Source organism: Stegastes partitus, unplaced genomic scaffold, assembly GCF_000690725.1.
Source record: "Stegastes partitus isolate 25-593 unplaced genomic scaffold, Stegastes_partitus-1.0.2 Scaffold1743, whole genome shotgun sequence".
In the NCBI taxonomy this organism is placed as follows: Eukaryota; Metazoa; Chordata; class Actinopteri; family Pomacentridae; genus Stegastes; species Stegastes partitus.
Genome location: NW_007579474.1, coordinates 75727 through 80342, shown reverse-complemented (window position 1 = coordinate 80342; position 4616 = coordinate 75727). Strand labels below are relative to the sequence as shown.

General features: G+C 42.1%; 1 pseudogene; it reads left to right on the top strand.

Moving 5' to 3' along the window:
* The window catches only part of LOC103372369 (uncharacterized), a 9508-nt pseudogene that overhangs the window by 796 nt on the left and 4096 nt on the right, over nucleotides 1-4616 (top strand).

Genomic DNA, 4616 nt, shown 5'->3' with positions numbered 1-4616 from the left:
CAGGAAGTATCATGGTAATGTAGAGCATAGACGGATATAAAAGCCATGAGTATCAGGAAGTATCATGGTAATGTAGAGCACAGGCAGAATTTAAGGTCTAGCATTGTTAGGAAGTATCATGAAAATCCAGAGTATAAGAAGCGTGTCATAGGCAGTAGCACACTGCGGCAGCAAGAACTGAAGACAAAATCCAAGCAGTTTGAGTTTGTAATGCATCAGTTTTTTGAGAAGATCAATGATGGGCCAGATTTTGTGTGTTGTGTTTGTTGTAGACTTGTTCAGACACCAAGTGATACAGTGCAGACGGGAGTGTTATAGGCACTGTATAGACATAGCTGCAATTGCCGATGTCTGTATTAGTGAAGAGTACAAATGTAATGAGGGTTGTATACTGCCTTGTCAATTGCTGGATAGTGCTAGAGGTCAGCTTTGGATCTGTTTTAGTTGCAATGACACGGTGAATAGAGGTGAAATGCCAGCTGAGTGTGCAGTCAACAAATTGGTACTTGATCTGTTCTGGCAGAATTGGCCTGTTTAAATAGCTTGGAACAGCATTTGATAGCCTTAAATATTCCATTTGTGAAAATATTGGTGTTGCCTAAAGGTGGACAAAATGGAGTGCATGGACCAGTGACATGTGTTCCAGTAAATATTGTGTAGACAAATAATTTGCTGCCACGGTCAAATATGGAAAGCTCATTGGTGCCTGTGAAATTGAAGCGTAAATTGACTTATAAAGGTCATTATGAATACCAATTTGTTGACACCATGCACATAAGGCAGGCTTTGCAGTATGTAAAGGGTGTAAATAGGCATTATCAAGATGTTCAGTGTAATGAGGAGTGGTTGAATGCGTTTTGTGTGGAAGAAGATGAAGTGGTGGAAAAAGACAGTGATTGTGTAGAAGTTGGTGAACCAGTTGCAAAAGATAGTGATGAGGTAGAAGGTGTTGAAGCCACACATGTTGATGATGAGCTGTTGCACGACAGCAGCATTGTATGTTTCAGGATACGTGTCTCATGCCTGTTGACATTGGTCAGGAAGCACTGGATCAGTATTTCGATGATATATTGAATCTGGCCCCAGCAGAAGGGAATAATCCCTTAAATTACATGCTGATGAAGACAATGAAGCAAAATGCTTCCCAGTGCTGTTTCCAAAAGGCTGCAATACGTATCATGAAAGTAGGCAGCATCGTCTGACATTGTCGCGGTATTTTAATAATAGGATTCTACACGCTGATGGTAGGTTCGCTCGGAATGTTGAATATATATTTTTTGCTCAGGACATGTCCGAGGTGGAACAAGTAGTGTCCAATGTCTCTATAGCTTTACAGAAAGGTAAAGCCGGTAGTAGCAAATCCCATCAAGTTGCCAAGGAGCAGGTCAAGAATGAAGAGTCGTTGAAGCTGCTCGAGTTTGATGGGTATAGGTTTTTAAAACCTATTCAAGGTACCCCTGCATTTTGGCAGGCAGCACAGCGAGACCTGTTGGCGTGTGTGTGTCAACTTCCAACGTGGTTTTGTTCTTTTTCCTCCGCTGAGATGCGTTGGATAAACCTATTGAATAGCATTTTGAAGCAAGAAGGTAGAACAGAGACTGCTGAAGGGTTAGAGTGGGCAGACAGGTGCGAGCTGTTGCGTCGTAATCCTGTCACTGCGGCGCGAATGTTTGATTCTAGGTGGCACTGCTTTTTGAAGGAAGTCCTTATGTCTGCATCACAGCCAATTGGTGAAATTAAGGATTACTTTTACAGGGTGGAATTCCAGCAACGTGGTTCCCCACATGTGCATTGCCTTTTTTGGATTGAGAATGCACTGTTAATTTATAAAAACAGTGATGCAGAGGTAGTACATTTCATTGACAAATATGTGACGTGTGAATTACCGTCAGGAGATGAGGGGCTGTTGGACATTGTAAAATCGGTCCAGCAACATTCGAAGCGACACTCCAAAAGTTGCACAAAAAAAATAAGAGTTTGTCGTTTCAATTTTCCAAAACCAGCATCAACAAGGACTTTCATATGTCGTGCTGAAGACTCCAAAAAGCAGCGCAAGTGTCGGGTAGATGGGAAAGACAATTTGGCACCTTGTGCGTGTCAAATGTCTACAGAGAGAGCACTAGCCATCCTGAGTGCTGTCAAGAAGGCTGTCTGATGAGAGCAGTAGCTTTGACAGTTTGGCAGATTTGTTTGGTAGTTTAGGCATTACTCACAACAGCTTTGAGAAGGTCTATAAACTTTGCGGTAGCACAACACACATAGTCTTGAAAAGGGAAATTGATGAGGTTTGGATCAATCCATATAGTAAGTCGTTGTTAAAATGCTGGAACGCTAATATGGATATCCAGCATGTTGTAGATGCATATGCGTGTGTAGTGTATATCATCTCTTATATTTCAAAGTCGGAGAGAGAGATGGGCTTGTTGTTAGGTAATGCTCAAAGGGAAGCAAGCAAAGCTTACAATCAGAGTGCCAGAGAAGCATTGAAAAACCTAGGCAGTGTGTATTTACACAACCGCGATGTTTGTGCTCAAGAGGCTGTGTATAGGCTGATCAGCAGTATGCATCTGAAAGAATGTTCTCGAAAAGTTGTTTTTGTCCCAGTAGGTGAGAATGTTGTTAGAATGAGTTTGCCTTTGAATGTGTTAAAACAAAAGGCCTCATCAGATGCGTTTAGTATGGAGCACATGTGGATGCCTAGTTTAGTGGACCGCTATAAGAACAGGCCAGACCATGTTGATTTCAACGACATGTGCTTAGCGACGTTTGCATCAGAATATCGTATTCTGGGCAAAAATGAGAAATCCCAGAGCAGGGTCGCACTCAAAAACAACAGTGGTTTTGTGACAAAGCGAACACGAAGCAAACCAGCGGTTTTGCGTTACGTTCGCTTTTCCAAGATCAACAAGCCAGAAGCTTTTTATCAAAGCATTCTGCAGTTGTTTCTGCCTCACCTTGTAGATGTGGATCTCAAACCTTCTAACTGGGCAACTTTTGAACAGTTTTATGCAAAGTGTCGTGTGAGGTTCAGCGACCGATCCACACATTCAGTCAAGTCTGTTGTGGACAATAATAGGAAAGAATTTGAAAATGAAGCAGATACATTGGATATTATATTCAGGAACTGGTGGATATTAATGTGCATGAAGATGTCTGGTGCCAGTTGTGCCCACAGCAAGAGGCAGAACGACTAGAGTGCATAGAACAACGTAAGCAGAACGAACAAGCAGAGGAAGAGCCTGTAGAAAATCTTCCAGATTTGGCAGTGACTGGCCAACAGATTTCCCACTTAGAAAAGAGGCAGAGCATCATGTGCCGAAGTGAGGGTCTGGCTTTAATTAGATCTCTGAATGAGATGCAGCTCAATTTTTTTTCAGATTCGGCAATGGTGTGTAGACAAGGTAGCAGGAAAAAGGCCAGCTCCATTACACGTATTTATTACAGGTGGCGCAGGTACAGGGAAAAGTCACTTAATCAAGGCCATTCACTGCAAGGCCATCAGGTCCTTGTCAAGGATGTGTCAGCAGCCTGACAACATCTTTTTATCCTTCTTAAAAAGGTCTAACCTTCTTATTTATACAATTTATCTTCCTTAAATTACACCTTTACTTAAAATAGCCCTCTAGAACTCACTTTTTTTTTTAAAGAACCCCCCCCCACACACACACACACACCTTTTTTTTTTTTGCTTTTACCTCATCATAACGGGCCTCCTACCCACTGATTAGATATGACCCTCTGATTTCCCTCTATAACAAACTAACTTAAAATAGCCCCCTCTACTGGAGACAAACCGACCTCTACAAACCTATCTGGGGAGGTTGGAGTAACCTAACGGTGTCAACAACCAATCTGATTACCTAAATAGGTGGTAAGTATGTTCCGGGTTCCGACTCTAGGAAGAGCACGCGGGGTGTGGTGGTCCAGGGCTTCAGGACCTTAAACGTAGCCCAGTCTTCTATGAGGATTAGCCTCACCTATACAACACCCCATATCACACCACACACGACCAATCTCTTTAACCCCCAAATAAATTGGACTCCTTCAAATTCTCCACACACACCCCAAATTCTACATCCCCTAGTCCGACTTAGGTGACTACGCCGAGGATGCACCGGGACCTAGTTTTCTCATCACCGTCCCCTAACCCAACCTAGCGGGTCCGGCCAAGGATGACACGCAGCCTATTTACCAATAATCACCTTACAACATTAAATAACTTTACCTGTAACTTAAATTTATTTCATTCCCCCTCAAATGTTTACTGTGTATTTATTTCCTTTTCCATTGGTTGTCTCTTATAACCAAAACTACTACAATTACTCAACCCATAAACAAAAGGACAATACAGAAACAAAAAATTAGTAACAACAATAATCCATAAAACAACGGAACAAAAATCAATTGTCTAGTAAATTTTAAGTGAAAATCTAACCCTCACAGGAACTTAAACCCCCTCCCACCAAACTAAAGGCTCCATACGCCAACTAGAAAATTCCAGCTTACCTCAATGGAACTAACAAATAGCTATAGTACCAAAAACAATAGGTCTCCTAACAATAAAACCAATTGGCTATGGGACACATCCCGAGACGTGATCACCCTCGCATTCACGC